Source organism: Pipistrellus hanaki (assembly GCF_964339955.1).
Source record: "Pipistrellus hanaki genome assembly, chromosome: 6".
In the NCBI taxonomy this organism is placed as follows: domain Eukaryota; kingdom Metazoa; phylum Chordata; class Mammalia; order Chiroptera; family Vespertilionidae; genus Pipistrellus; species Pipistrellus hanaki.
In genome coordinates this window covers 59,028,656-59,044,279 of record NC_140508.1, presented here as the reverse complement: position 1 = coordinate 59,044,279, position 15,624 = coordinate 59,028,656, and the positions used below count along the sequence as shown (strand labels likewise).

At 38.6% G+C, this 15,624-nt stretch overlaps 1 protein-coding gene across 4 annotated transcripts in view; it reads right to left on the bottom strand.

Annotated features, from left to right (window-relative positions):
• ARHGAP28 (Rho GTPase activating protein 28) overlaps positions 1-15,624 on the bottom strand; it is a 120,424-nt gene that overhangs the window by 60,782 nt on the left and 44,018 nt on the right. For 2 of the 4 annotated variants that reach the window (XM_084887738.1, XM_084887737.1), the window contains exon 2: positions 8,795-8,885. The exons of the other annotated variants lie outside the window; for them this stretch is intronic. The gene's annotated coding sequence lies outside the window, so the exon portion shown is untranslated. The remainder of the gene's footprint in view (positions 1-8,794; positions 8,886-15,624) is intronic. 4 annotated transcript variants of the gene reach the window in all.

The following is a 15,624-nucleotide window of genomic DNA, read 5'->3' as shown; positions in this document are numbered from 1 at the left end:
CTGATGAATGATTTGGGGTGTAAAAATTTCCAAATATATTATGAATTATATTATCTGATATCCTTCTTGATTATCCATAACCTTCATTTGGAAGCCAATATACATCCTTCACGGCTGAAAACAAACAAACCTATCATCTTTTAAATGCCACTGCCAAGAAACACAAAATGTGTTTTACAATTCACAATATGGCTTCACATGGAACTGAGGTGGGGGAGAAAAGGAGAGTAGGAAAAGACAGTTAAATAGTTTCTTAAAAATCATGACAGTTCCTTATTCTCTTTCACTGAGAACATAATCTTCAGAGGTCTAAATTTAATTTTCTCCCAGACCTTTTCTATCTACTTTAATTTTGTTCATTTCTTTTGGGCATGGGAAAATACAGAAGGAAAAATAAACATGAATATATATATATATATATATATATATATATATATATATATATATTTAGAGAGGGAGGAAGGGAGGGAGAGAGAGAGAGAGAGAGAGAGAGAGAGAGAGAGAGGAGAGAGAGAGAGAGAGAGAGAGAGAGAGAGAGAGAGAGAGAGAAAGCATCCATGAACTGAATGCCTAAAATAATAATTCAAATAAATATTGGAGGAGCAACTTTCCTCATTTGTCCTTATTTTGAGTATAAGAAGATCTTACCTACTCTTACATGCCAAGGTGTTCCATGGTAATCATGATCCATAACAACATGGACCTTTTATTTTAAAGCATTATAGATTTATCATGCCTCATAACTATTTTAATTGGGAAGAAATGGAAGCTCCAGGTGTTTACCAACTTGCCCACAGTCACATGACTTAAAGTAGAATAGTCTTTTGGGAGGAAATGTGGAGAGTTTTTGTATCCAAATGGTCAGTATAAATACCACACAAATCACCCAGACTAACTAAGGTGTTTCTTTCAAGATCCTCTTTATGGTCTGCTAAATGTTTAAAATACAAGTTATAATCAGGTGAGTATGAACATCAGCCTGGACACAACTAGCTGTAAGGGAACAGACTCTGCTTATATGTGGGCTGGAAACTGGCTAGATTAGAGCCATTGCTAGGGAGACCTGCAACCTTTGTACGTCTAATGAATTAACCTAAGAATATATAGTTGAAAGAGGAAGGAAGGGATTGCAGCAATATTTGTAAAAACAGTGGAAAAACTCTGTCATCTGATGAGGGAGGGAGAAACACAAGAGATCACAGAGGTCACAATTATTACACCATCATGGTAGCCCCTTCACTTCTTGTTTAGCCTGAACCCTGAAGACTGAAGAACCCCAAGGAGGGGTGGTTGACACTGAACCCATGCCTCTCTCTTGGACTGTGTCTCCCCACAGGGAGTGCTCTGGAATGCTGTGGGAGAGCTCTTTGGGTGTTGGAACAACTAGGGGCCTTGCTGGAATTTAACTGGCAGGGCCAGGAATGCTGAGAGGCCTACACTGCAGTGGACCGTCCTGTGCCAAGAAAGGATTGTCCAGTGTCACACCTGACTTTCAAATACCCTGGTGGACCGTCACCACAGGTGAGACTTGTTTATGAGTCTCGGAACTTAGAGCCTGATTGAGTTGTACACTTAAAAGAAAGTATTTTCTTATGCACAGAATTTTCCAGCAATGCCAATATAATGTAAGTTGAGAGGAAACTATACTTTGTTTTGTGGGAATATTTACCATTCTGGGAATTCAGGTCACTGGCAGCAATACTGCAATACCGCTCGTATGGACCAGACTCCATTGGCAGGATCCCATTCATGTCATTCTGCACATTAGAGCAACCATAGGACTCCTTCATCCTGTCATCTCCTTTACTCATTTCCCACTGTTTACATATGGAGATACTTATTCTCTATACTTTCATTTTATTTTTTCCCTTATGTTATGTTAAAGTTGGGGCATTATATTGATTTTTTAAACGTTGTGCATTGGTCCGTGATACTCTCTTTACATTTTATCTGGGATTGTAAAGGCAAGAATGTGTCTAGCAGGACTGAGAGCCAGGGCTGTGGACCATTCTTTCTTTTTCTGGACAATCGCTCACTCATGGCCTAGGGAACTATGCTATCTCCTGGTTTTCCTGAACACTCTTTCTTCGTCTGTTGCCCCTGTACCCAACTCTTAAAAGCAGCAGTGTTCCCCGTAGTTTCATCCCCATCTGAGTTTAATGCTCACAGGAGAATATTTGTCCATTTATTTTTAGGAAGAGTGGAAAGGAGGGGGAGAGACATAGAGAGAGAGAGAGAAACTTCCATGTGAGAGAGATAAATCTATTCTTAGTGATTTATTTCTCCCTCTTACTTCTTGGACTTTGACTAACACTTACTGGCCAAATTTCTCCCACCTCTTTCGATGAATTTCACTCCATATTTTCATCTGTCACTGTAGAGTACTTAGATATCCTATCAGTGCAGTATTTCAAATGAAGTAAGTCCAAAACAGAACACATTATCTTCCATGCAAAGTCTGTTCCACCTGTATCTTTTATTTTCTTGGTTAGTGATGATATAATTTAACAAGTCTGACAAATCAGAAACCTTAAATCATTTTAGATTAATTCATCAGTTTTTACTTTAGCAAAGCAATTGTTCACCACATCCAACCAAACTATCCTATATCTTGAATATTTCTAAGATCTATCTAAAGCACAAGTATTTACACTTTTTCCGAGATATAATATAGCAGTATTGAAGTCTTAATGTTAAGTATGGTTTACCTCATAATTTCACTTAAGCTATACACGAAAAGCGTCATTTTAGACAACTTTAGGCACAAAAATGTTAAATATAAGATTTTTAGGAAAACTTGGAAACAACCAAGGGAACAGTTTTGTATTTTTACTGTGCATCCATATAAAAAGCCATTAAATTTGCTAATACTTAGCAATAACTGCTTTTCATAGTGTTAAATTAAAACCTCAAGCTCTAAAATTATCTTAACCATATGAAACATGCAGGGGAAAATGACTGGAATGAGTCATTATTGGTGGTTATCTCTGGTAAAAGGATTATAGATTATCTGTATTTTCCTCTTAGTTTTGTTTGTTTGTTTTGTTTTGGTTTTATCTTCCAGACTTTCCACAGTGCTCATGGTTTTCCTACAAATAACTATTTTAAGTCCTTTTCAGGTCTTGTCAACCATGCCTGTACTATAGTTCAGCCTCCTAGGGCACTTCCCTTGTTTCCTGAATCTTTTCCCTTCTTTCCTCCTCCATGCTGCTATTGGTGAATTTTTCAAATTGTAGATCTGTTTATGGAGTTCCCTTTCCACCGGCTCCCTACCATGCAAAGGTTAAGCAGCACACACGTCAGCCTGTCATTAAAAGGTCAGACAACTTCTCTCCCACGTCTGTTTTTTCAACCTCATCCCCTGCAATTTCTCACCAACAGAGACCTTGCCACCTTTGCTTGAACAAGCCATGGACTGTGGCACGTTCTGTAAGGCAGTGTTCTTTTATAGGAATGTCCTTTCCCCCCTTTGCTGCCAGATCAAGTCACATATTTATCCTTAAGACTCAATTCAAATGCCATAGCCTCTCTGAAGCATTTGCTGACAAAGTTAGGAGCCACTTACACTCTCCTCCCAAACGTTGTGGATACTCTCAAGTTTATCTCTTGATATGAGAGCTATAGCCACAAGAATTCCTCTCCTTGGGGAAATACTGTATCTTAGTCATTGTTTGTGTGTTTTTTTAATCCTCACCTGAGGGTATTTTCTCATTTATTTTAAGAGAGACTGGAAGGGAGGGGGAAGGACAGAGAGAGAGAGATATTAATGTGAGAGTGACACATCAATTGGTTGCCTCCAGCATATGCCCCGACCAGGGCCTGGGATCAAGCCTGCAACCAAGGTACTACGTGTCCTAGACCAGAATCAAACCCGACCCTTCAGTCCACAGGCTGACACTATCCACTGAACCAAACTGTCTAGGGTGTATCTTAGTAATCTTTGTATCCTAAGCCCTGATACAAAATTGGACACACAACAGGCACCAAGAAGGTAGCTGATGAACAAATTAATGTCTGTAACTAAGATTCTGATCTACATAGAAGGTAGAAAGAGCCAAAATGTATTGAAAGAAGCAGAACTACTCAAATTAAAGAGGAAATGACAGTTGGATTAAGCGGTGATTGACAACTGTTGGGAGTTGTTTTAAAAAGGTGACTTACACTTTTACATTAAAAAAAAAAAAAAATCTCATGTGGCCAAGCAAGTGTGGCTAAGTGGTTGAGCATCAACCTATGAACAAGGAAGTCACAGTTCGATTCCCGGTCAGGGCACATGCCTGGGTTGAGGGCTCCATCCCCAGTGTGGGGGTTGCAGGAGGCAGCCCATCAATGATTCTTGCTCATCATTAATGTTTCTATCACTCTATCTCCCTTCTCTCTGAAATGAATTAAAAAAAAAAATATATATATATATATATATACATATACATATATATATATATATATATATATATATATATATATATATATATTTTTTTTTTTTTAATCTCCTCTATTTAAAATAGAGGAGTCTTTGAGAGTTGTGCTTAACACTTTTCCCCCCATTCTGGGGTCATGGGCTCCATTTCCAGACTCTTAAGAGTTTAATAAGAGCAACATGTTTAAAGAAATGACTAAGAATTCTTAGCAAAGTTTCTATGTCTTTAACAAAATTTCAAATTATATTTAACAAAAAACAAAAGCTAAAAATAATACCCAATGTTGGATGACACAGGTAAACAGCATACAGTTCTGAAGGGGAATTTGATAATGGGTATAGATAGCATTATAATGATTATATCATTTGACTCAGGAACTCTGAAAATAAAATGCTGGTGCTGTGCCTAACACTTTCAATAAAAATCCTAACTTAGCTTAAAACTGTGCTTTTGAGAAGTAAAACAAAACACCCATGGAAACATCTATGGGAAGCCAGGACACCAGATTCACCACATCACAAATTTTTAAATCTTAATGCCTGGACCACCTTCTAGGTCAACTGAATCAGAAACTGAGGGGCTGGAGCCCAGATATAAAGCATTTTTTGAAAGCCCCCACTATTGAGAACCACTAATCTACATGAAAACAGTTTTCCCCAATTGTCAACCATCTCCCTGGAAGGAAACCTGTATCATCATAATTATCTTCATTGTTCATCTCATTCTTAAAAAGAGAAAGCAAATAAAATAGCCTTACTATCAAAGAAAGGTACACAACACAGTGTAGTTGAAAGAACTGTCTTCATTCAGGGATGCTGGCTTTCATTTTAGTCGATTTCCCACCCTACTTTGAAAATACATTTTCAACATAAAATTCACATTTGAATAAATGATCACATTGGAACCTTTTGATGTTTTTAGGCTAAAGGAAAAAAAGCCTGGAGACTAACAAATTTTATAGGAAATGGAGATGTAAAAAGAAAATTTTAGGGATATTTCCCCCCATAGCATCATTTTAATAGCTTTGACTCGCAGTTCTTGCTGTAGGAAAAATGTATTTAATCCCTTGAATCAAGTTTTATTTATTTATTTATTTTTAAATATATTTTATTGATTTTACACAGAGAGGAATTAAGAGGGACAGAGAGTTAGAAACATCGATGAGAGAGAAACATCGGCCAGCTGCCTCTTGCACACTCCCCACTGGGGATGTGCCCCCAACCAAGGTACATCCCCTTGACCTGAATCGAACCCAGGACCTTTCAGTCCACAGGCCGACGCTCTATCCACTGAGCCAAACCGGTCCCGGCTAGTTTTAAATGGTACAATGCTGTATCATTTTTTTTTCAGGGATTCACTTAGTAATGATGGTGATTTCAGACAACTAAGAGAACTGTGTGGTCGGTCATCCTAAGACGGCTTCCTGGCAGGCATGTACTGATGAGCAGGTCAAAGTGGGATAACTGGGGGGGCACTGGGTTCCAACCTTTCCTTCCTGAGGGCTCTTTTCTCCTTTGGGTTCTCACATCTTTACTCTCATTGCAGCCGATTTACCTGACTTGGGTATATACCTGCCCCTTTAAACTGGCATAATTAATAAAATCTTCTTACATTTTTTAAATGTATATATGACAGGATACTTTTTCCAATTATTTACTAAAAACTAAAGAAAGAAGAAGAAAATAAAATAGTTAAAAATGAAAAAATTTATAATACATAAACTTGTGACCAATAGTGGCTAATAGTGCAATTTGGCTAGTATAAATTAACAACTCTAGAAATTATCTTAGTCATTTGGTTTCAAAATGCTGTTTGTGCCGAAACCCAAAATGCTGTTTGTTAGACTGACTTTTTCTGCTCTATTTAAAGATACATTTGGTTCTCTTGCAGAATGAATGAATCAATCAATCACTCAATATTCAGACCCTTAAGCCAATATTTGTGTTTTATTAATTCATAATGGTATAAAAATTGTCCTCGAATTTTGGTTGGGTAATTTAAAATCTGTATTATTTCATCTAAAATCTAAATGAATTATAAAGAGACTTGAAGGGGAATGTTGATTACAGGTGACAAAAAATGGGGACCTAATTAAGAACTCCTATAAGAACCTTTATAAAGGGGGATTTAGATTCTTTAAGGAGCTCTGAAATTAATTCCAAGGACAGCTTATGAGGTAATCAGTTGATTGTTTTCTCCATGGATTTCCTTCTGGAAAAAAATCAGCTTCTTAATTTCTTTAGGGCTCTGGCTGTTCAGCATCTGCCTCAATACAAACAACTCTGACGCCACCGCTCCTGGGAGACAGACTGCTATTTGTCAAATGTGACATTAGGATGAAGTTTGAGGATAGAGGATTACAATCAGATATCTTTACTCAAGATTTGCGGATGTGACTAAAATGAGAAAACACTCCTTTCACAGATTTTTACAGAGGGATTTCCTCACATTCCTCAGTAATCAAAGTAACTTTAATTTTGTAATTTTGGCTGTTGTTTCCATTCTTCCTCCCCCCGCCCGACCCCCCCCCCCCCAAGTTCCTCTAGTCCTCAGAGACGTAGCCTTTCCCCAGGATAATCAGCAACCTGCGAGGCAGCAGAGGAGAGCAGCCTGAACCTGACTAATAGTCACATGGTCCCAGCCTCTGGCAGGGTAAAGACAACATCTTGACCTAAGTTATGTTTCGGTTCTAGAGCCCAAGGTGGGCTACTTTCCCATTAGAGCTAACAGAGAAGTCAGGGTAGGGGAGCTGAAAAACAGTCCCCCTGACTGCCTCTATAGAGACACTGGCTTAAAGCAACCGCATGGAATAAAAGGAGAGGGATGAAGGGGAAGATCCTGAATATTCCCGATTTTTAACCAAGAGCAATTTAGAAAGCGCTAAATTGGATGAAGCAAACTGGCTGTGACTGTGACTAGATTAAGTTTCTCTGCTGTCTGTCAGAAATAGTAAATTAGAGTTAGAATATAAATGTATTGACAGAAATAAAAAAAAATTATATTCTGTGACTGTGAAATCCATGTGTATTACCAGACTGATTGATTTTTCACAGTTTCCACTGATTAAATGTTATATGTGAATATTCAGTCAAGCTCAAATTCTATCCAGAAACAGCAGCCCCATGGTCTGCCATCCGCAAAGGATGGAGAAGCTGATGCTGATTGGCCATCTGGCCTTGACTTGTTCTTACTCAAGGTCATTTTTAGAGCTGGAAAGGTCTCATAGGTTCAGCCCAGGCTCAATGATCTGCAGTCCTGCCTGGAAGCACCTGGGCCTAGGCAGGTCCTTAGTCCTGCCTAAGAGGTGAAATGTGCAGCCAAGCCAGGCTCACATGCATGATAAAACCTCTGTCACATGCATGACAAAACCACTGTCATGTCATAGGCAGGACCTGACCCTTCTCTTTATCTCTCCTTCCTAATGTTTTGTTGCACCCTCATATTTCCCCTGAGTTCCAAACTATGTCAGTTCATCAGGACCTCTCTTACATAAGCTGGGGACTCTCAGGTTCCATGTCAGTGAAGTGTTGGGTTCTCTTCAATTTACTGTGAGAGCAGGATGTGTCTCTCAGAGGTTTCTCAGAAAGACACACATTGGCAAGAGTAATTTTGAAGCAATAAAGAATTGTTAAAGGCCAATGCACACCTGGGCAAATGAATTTCCACCATTAACTAATAACACATCTTTTCCTGATAAATGAGAAATGTGTTTAAAATGCTATACAAGATTAGGCAGATGTTTTTGCTTTTCATAAGGACTGGTGAGCAACTGAATGTGACCTTTGTCTTACACTAACAGGGCAAATATTCATAAAATGGTTTAAGGTATCATGTGATACTTATACCTTAGGAGTTATGTACTGAAACTTTAATTGTAGAATTTGACAAAAATAACATCGAGGCACATTTGATAAAAACACATTCTTCATAGTCAGTTTATGAAATAGGAGTAATGGTAAAGCCATTTTGCAATATTGTTCTTTCTACACAAGGAAATATGATAAATGTATGCAATCCCTGAAAGGGACTATTTTGCCAGCTATCTTATTCAGTTTCTATCAAGTGAATTCCACAGCCCTAGTCAGAGTCCAAAGAGAACAGCTCTGCTTAACTTTGCAGAACTTCTATGTCTAAATACTGAAATTTGGGGGAATTCACCCAACAATATGATGAGGATTACTCTTCTATGCAGGATGCAATGCACCCTGCAATAATACCTGGGGCTAAGCCACATTTGATTTTTATAATTGCCTGTGAAAAGGCCCGGGCTCTCATGTCTGCATGACACCATGTCATGGACATTAGAAGAAACACTTCTTTAATACTCAGGCAGTGCTCTTTGAGATCTGTCTGGAGAACAAAGGAAATGAACATACCAGAATATCAGCAGATGCTTCAGATGTTCTGACCCCTGCTTAAGCTGCAGAGTTAGGCCAGCGCTCTGCTTACAGATGTGAAGTGGTGACTCTGTAAGAGGAAGGGAGGGATACCCTGAAAACAATATAGTCTTCCAAATCCATTAGAATGTCCTGCTGTGATAGTCCAATATCCTCTAGTATCAGAGAACTATCCCCAGTACCATTTAGCCAGGAACTAGATCTAGGAACTGGATCACATTCAGGGGAGTCAGTTAAAAAGATTTCCAGCTGAAACCTGTTTGGCTCAGTGGATAGAGCGTCGGTCTGCGGAATCGAAAGTTCCCGGGTTCGATTCCGGTCAAGGGCATGTACCTTGGTTGAGGGCACATCCCCAGTAGGGGGTGTGCAGGAGGCAGCTGATCGATGTTTCTCTCTCATCGATGTTTCTAACTCTCTATCCCCTTTCCTTCCTCTCTGTAAAAAAAAAAATCAATAAAATATATTTTAAAAAAAAGATTTCCAGAGAGTATAGCACTTATAAAGGTATTTAAAACAGAATTAAATAGAGAAATTGACTCTAGTCAATGTGCATTAATACTCAGTCATTACATGTAGCATTCTCTAGTGTCCAACATTGGGTAAATATCTGTTGAAAATCCTCAACAATTCGGAAAAGTACTATCTGTATTATAATAATTTATTTTTACAAATAAAGAAATAAAGGCTTATAAAGAAGAATCAATGGCCTGAGGCCCTATAGCGGGTAAGAGGAAGACCCAGGATTCGAGCTCAAGCAGTAGTAGAACCTCAGGCCAGAACTCTTTGCCCTTGCCCTGTAACATGGGTACTTCCCCTTAGGCCAGTGGTCGGCAAACTCATTAGTCAACAGAGCCAAATATCAACAGTACAACAATTGAAATTTTTTTGAGAGCAAAATTTTTTAAACGTAAACTTCTTCTAACATCACTTCTTCAAAAGAGACTTGCCCAGGCCGTGGTATTTTGTGGAAAAGCCATACTCAAGGGGCCAAAGAGCCGCATGTGGCTTGTGAGCTCCGGTTTGTCGACCACGGCCCTAGGCTACTTGCAGTGCTGTTATTTCTCATCCAATGAATGGACAATACTGCCAATTTGTAGAGACACTTCTGCTCATTACTGAAAGAGAACAACACAGTAGAATCTAAACACTCATATGTTATAAGGACCTTGGAAGCTGCCAATAAAGTTTCCAAGACATTTCACAAGAAACCTGGAGCTTATTAAGGGGTTGTCAATCATTTCATGTGAATTCCAACACTAGACTAATTTATTTTAAAACTAGAAATGCAACATGCAAACTTTATGGGGGAAAAAATCCTAAAGAAAACCTAGGATATCTGACAACCAATTTATGAGTAAGTAATGCATATCTCCAGACTATACCAATCCTTAGTCAATTTACAGAGAGCAAACCGTCTCCCAGCTTTGGAGTCAATCCTCTGAGAGTGACACTAATAAAAACAACAGTTAAATGGCTCAGCCACTAAGGAAGCTACTCTAAAGGACAGCTTGTAATCATATTGACAGGGGCTTGAGAAACACCTAAGTCCAATCCCAGAGTCCTTCCTGTACCCATCAGATTGGAACATTGCTAAAAAAAGGGTCATGCCTTCAACATGTGTGGCTTTCCTGGGTTTAGTCCTTTACCTCTTTCAATATCTTCCCACTTACAACAAGCCAGCCCCTTGCCATGACCTTATCTGTTGCCATGGTTACAATTACAGGCTGAGGATTCACAAACCTTTAGTCTGATTGCTCTTGAGCTCTGACTCTTCAGGATGTCAAATCGCCTTTGGTATGTTTTCCTTCACCTGGAACTCAACATGTCTAAAGCTCAGCCCCCTCCTAACTCCTCTTCCCCAACCTCAGAAATGGCATCATTAAACATCCTGCCATTTTTACTCTTCCCTCTTCATTGCCCTCCATAATGAACAGGTCCACAAATCTGGGCAAGTTTACCTCAGACACACCTCACCAATCAATCTTTTTTTTATCTTGTTGTATGTCCCGAGTACAAATTTATGATGTATCTAGGGCATTATACCACCTAACTTGTCTCCCAATATCTTGTCTCCTCCCATTTTAATACTGTTTGCATACAACTGAAGGAATTAAATTGCTAAAACAAAAAATATATAATGCCATTCTCTTGGTAATAATCCACTAATGTGGCTTTCATAATTGTTGTCAGGATATTCCAAACTCATCAGCTTATATAGAAGTTTCTTTACAACCTGCCTTAGCTTTCCATTTCCAATTAATCTCTATCCCCCACACCAAAGTTTGTTCATAATGATCTAATAATGGATTCCTTAAGTAGACTACTGATTAGGAGACAATGGGAACACAATATTCTTGTAGTTAAGACAGAGGGCTTTTCAATTGCACCGATGTAAACTGAATCACCGATTTACCTCTTACCAATATAATAACCTATGTGTACACTCTAAGAGAGATTTTCCGGGTCTCAAAAATGGGACAAATAAGGTTATCATCAGCAATGGTTAAGTGAATGACTTAACTATTATAATCCTTATCATCAGGTATATATAAAACTATAATTTAATGGAGAGAAAATTTTCAAAGAAACAACACTGTGCAAATATGTTATTATTACTTAAGCAATGATGTCCTCAAGGCTTATATTCTTTTGTCTCTAGAGGTTCTTGCAGTGATAGTGTAGAAAGAAATTGAAATAGGTTTGTAGCAATGACGAACTAGCCTGTAGAGGATCTGGTAATACCCACTTTTCTCTACCACCAACTTAGTAATGCATTGATTACAGAACTACCATATGATAGATCTTACATTTTTCTTTTCTTTACTATGAGTTGTATTTCCAAATATACCCGAGTATAAAAATTTTATCTTATACTTCTTGGCATTTCAACACTACATAGCACAACACAAAATTCTTAGTAGACTATCATTAAATATTGAGTCAGAGTGAGTTATCATGCTAATGATTGCTAATCCCTGTGATAAATGCCAAAAATTAAATTCATGAGTTTCTGATGTTGGTGCACCATGATGTACCTCCCCACTCCCCAAGGAAACAAAGATTATACTTCATATAAGAAAAAATTTTTTTACAATTTCTTTTGTTATGCTGTACAAAGCAAAATGCAAATTAGCATAAGCCCATGGACACAGAAGCTAAAATGATGTTCTGAACAATTAAGTACTTTAATTATAATGTTGATAAACAGAGTTCATAACATGGAAGCCATTTTTCTCCAGGTTACCTGCCCTACATGACACCAGTAGATGTGCATAGTGCTTATAAAAATATCAGCTAACATTTGACTGCAAGTGAACAAGCCTGTGAGTCTGGTCTTTAGCTGGAGAGCATCTCACAATGCCTCCTTGGGAAAATGTTGTTCCTATCAAATATTCTGTCTCCATGAATTTATAACTTATAAATGTTTCTTTAGATAGCCATATTTTAATGATTCAAAAAAATCCTGTCCAGAAGTTGTTCTGGGCTTCATTAAAATCCACTTATTGAGTATGGGCATAATTAATGATATTAGTAGTAACTATGTGCCAGGTACCATTCTAAGCACTTCACACATACTAACTGGTGGGCATTGCTACCTACATTGAGTGACAACTGAGGTTTAGGGGTATAGCCTCGGTTTGCACACAGTCTGTTCATTCCAGGAGCTCTTCTCTCAACCACCATGCCATTCTGCTAACATAAAGTCGAATTCAGTAAGTGCTAAGAGTTTTAGACAACTCTTTGGGAACTCAAAGGAAAAAGAAAGTACTTCCTATTAAAGTTAGAGAAAGACCTCAAGTTGAAGGACGTGCAGGATTCTGATTGGCGGGGATGGAATAGGCATGATAACCTAATAGTCTAATAGATTATGTTGAATTATAATCCAGAAATCAAGAAATTTTCCTTTGGGAGGACTAACACACTGAAACTCACAGGATGAAACACCAGGAATGATGATGAAGTTCAGAAACTTCAGCTGCATATGTTTAGAATGATTGCTTCCTGGCACGAGTACAGCTCATGTGAAAAAGACTGAAGAGATTTTGGCCAAACGGAAAGTCAGAACAAGCCAACAACATTAGATGGATGCCAAGAAAATTAACTGAACCCTAAGTGGCAGAGAAGTATATCATATAGAAAGGGGAGGTAATTATCCTAAATGCAACAGAACTGGAATTCGGCTGTGGACATCGCATTAAGGACGGATGTTGACAACCAGGGCAGAATTCAGACGGAATGGATGAGGAGAGACCATCAAAAAGCCATGCCACATGTGAAAGAAATGCTAAAAAGCACTGGAGAAATGTAGAAGGCTCTGAGGAAGCATGATCACTGTCTTCAAATATTTCAAAACCTGTCTTGGAAAGAACAATATGTGTAGAGTCACTCATGATATGGAAATAGAAACAATGGGAGGATAATAGAACAAATAATAGAACAACTAACATTAATGCCAACTCTATATTAACTATGGGGATGGAGGAATGTTACTGAGGTAAAAGAAGTAATCAATACCCATGGGGTCTACATGCTAGTCAGAGACAAGATAATGCTTTTAAAAAGAATACTCATGTTTCTGAGTAGGGAGGGCATAAATATTAAAGGAAAGATATTGATAACTAGTCTTTACCAATTTTGAGAAGTCAAAGTTGAGGAAAGTGGTGAGACAGTGTTTTAAAGACAAAAGAGACTTGGAATTTGAGCTAAACTTGGACAGATGAATCCGTTTACAAAAGTCACCACCCCAAAGCCAAATCGTCAGTAAACAAAACTACAAGCAGATTTCTGAAAATTCTCAGAGAATCCACTTAGGGTTTAAGAACATATAACAATTCTCTGTAATACAGCACTTCTCAAGCTGTTCCCAAGAGGTGATGTGACTCCTTTCTCTTCTCAAACTAGTGCTTCTCCTCCCCACATTCTCCCCCCCCCACCCTCCCGCAACACACACACACACACACACACACACACACACACCAGCACAGTGACAAGATGCACCTATTACTAGGGAAGAGAAATGGATACAACATTCTTCAAGATAGTAGGTCAGAAAAGAAAGTAAAAATAGTCTGAGAATAGAGAACAAGGGGACCCCATTAATGAGGAGAAACAGCCTCTCTGAATTGTTCAAAGGCCTGCTGATACTTCCACCAAAACCTCGGAGAGTTTTCCTATTATCTCCAGACCAAAAAACACAGACAGATAATAAATCTGTCATTTGGTCAGCATTGTGTGGGAAAAAATGCCCAGGCCCGGGAGTCAAACTTTTTACATTCTTGCCCCTGCCATTTATCAGCTGTCTAGACTTGGTCAACACATGTAACCTCATTGTGCCTCAGTTTCCTTCTCTATAAACTGTGGATAGTCACTTCTGCATGGAATCTTTGTGAAGATTAATGAAACAGTATTCCTAAAATGCTGCACACATTCTGTGATTCCACTCCTACCATTACCACCATAACCTATAGGTTTCTAGTGGTAGATTTTTTGTTTGTTTGTTTGTTTTTGTTTGTTTGTTTTGGCAGCTCAGATACCTCTGTTCTTTGGAAATTATACCACTTTTTGGATTGTTCAAGATGAGTGTATCTAATATCACTTTCTGATTTCTTCAATTTCATACATTTTGAAGGTAAGCGATTTCCATGGATTTGCCTTTTTTGCAAAAAGAGATTATACTTTAGGGTGTTGTGTTTTGTAAAGAAGAAGAGGTGGGGGTTCTGTGGGGGGATTGAGAGGGAGGAAAGGGGTGGGAGGAGGGAGGCAGATGAGGTGGGGTGAAAAGAAGGAAGAGGCAGAGCTGCCACTTCTAGAGCTAGATCAGGTGATAATCCCCTAGCACTTTATAATATACTGGAAGATTCATACTTACTGAATAATTTGAGGTTGGCAAAGAATGAAATTAAAGACAATTAATGTTTAATAAGCTATTTAAAAAGAATCTTTTGAAATCAACTTTTTGCCTCCATTTATTTATATGTCTAAAGGGCACCCTGCCTTCGCTATTCATAGTTCCTGCAGGTGCCCCACACCAGTGCTGAGAGCGCTTATCTACCAGCTGGGATCCCCCGTAACTCCTGCCTTCAGCAGGCAGGACTGGCACAGGCTACTGCCTCATTCCTCCGCATGCCTTCCGAAGTTTATGGAAGCCCTATTTGTAATGAGCTTGCAAATTGTGGAACAAGAAGAAAAACAGGGTAAAGTATCTCTGATGACATCTACTAATTACAAAAGTTTCAGGTGGTTAAGTATACAAGTAACCAAATTATTGTGATTTTTGAAATTTTTATCTTTAGCCCAGCCAGTGTGGCTCAGTAGTTGAGCATCAACCTATGAACCAGGAAGTCACGGTATGATTCCTGGTCAGGGCACATGCCAGGGTTGTGGGCTCAATCCCCAGTTGAGGGGCGTGCAGGAGGCAGCTGATCAGTGATTCCCTCTCATCATTGATGTTTCTCTCTCTCTTCCTTTCTGAAATCAACAAAAACATATATATATGTTTATCTTTAGTGCAGATGTCCCCTTTGTTTGGTGTTTTTCCCCCATTGACCCATCCACCTGCGCACCCCTCCCAGGCTTTTACCACTCTGTTTTGTGAAGCATCAAGTTGGGTTTCTTGGAAAGTCTAAACAAGATTGATCTACAGCCAAATAGAAAATATCATTTGCATACCTGGCTCCAATTTCATTATGTATATTCTTAAGAGAAAGAAAAAAAGCTTAAATCTTTATGTTCATTTAATTAAATACATCTAACGAATAAAGAATTACTTCAGTTATAGCTCAGAGAGACAAGGACTTGTTTGCTCACTT